Below are 1,188 nucleotides of genomic sequence, written 5' to 3' on the forward strand. Positions count from 1 at the left end.
AAGGATTAAACTAGAGGTGGCAAACGGGCCGGCCTAGCCCGGCCCGGCCCATTTAATCGGGCTTCGGGCCGTGCTCGGGCCAGCCCAGATTGGCCCATTTCTTAACGGGCTCGAGCTCGGACCTGCCCATATACTCAAATATTAAGCCCAGCCCAGCCCAGCCCATGGCCCAAGCCCATAACATATCGGGCCGTGCTCGGGCCGGGTCTATAACCGGGCCGGACTGGGCCGGGCCGGGCCTAAAACAACATGACTAAAATCATGACAAACTGGAACTCAATAACATCCTGTATTCCTGTTCAGTGAAAAATTAAGATAAAGAATTCCAAATGACAAAAGAAACTTCATGTCCTCTGTCTATCTCCATAATACTTCCATAATACTTAATAGCAAAATCACACTCTTTAAAAAAGGGTTTGGAACCCAGCTATCTGGGAGGCTCATCCCCACGCTTGTGCATATTATTCATAACCATAGAAGAGTACAACGGGGAGGACAAAGAACCGGTGCCCCGTGATAAAGTACAAAAACATCATCAAGTATGAAAAGGTGAGATTGCCTCACTATAGTTTGAGCACATCCCAACTATGTTGGCACCCACTCAACTATCATTCATTTGCATTCGTCAAACCTTTCCATCAACACAGATATCAATTCTACTGTTTTTACACACTGATGTTAACATAAGTGCCACCCTCATTGTCCTATGCCATCTCAGTTTGGTTGCTCTAATGAAAAGAAAAAAAAAAACAAAATAAGTTAGACAAATATATGAAATTTGAACGGATGACTTCAAATAGAAATTACAAAATCTAGTACTTGTCTTATTTACTGGCTTTGTTAATCAACAGGAATGGTAAGTGCGTCTTTGTTTTCTTCATCACATGCCAATTCCTCATCCACAAATGTTTTGAGTCCTACGATCTGCATCATTCCAATCTTTAACCAACATAAGAGCCTCCAAGTTTCCAGGAGTTAACCTTGACCTCTTTTCATCCAATACACGACCACCTGCACTAAAAGTAGACTCCGATGCTACTGTGGACACTAGAGTTGTTAGTACATCACGCGCCATGATGGAAAGCACAGGACAATTCCTGCTATGTGCTTTCCACCACCCCAAAATATCCAACTTTACTTTTCTTCCTCAGTCATGAACTCAGTAAATCAGCATCTAAATATTTAAAA

Source organism: Fragaria vesca, linkage group LG6 (assembly GCF_000184155.1).
Source record: "Fragaria vesca subsp. vesca linkage group LG6, FraVesHawaii_1.0, whole genome shotgun sequence".
Classification (NCBI taxonomy): Eukaryota; Viridiplantae; Streptophyta; class Magnoliopsida; order Rosales; family Rosaceae; genus Fragaria; species Fragaria vesca.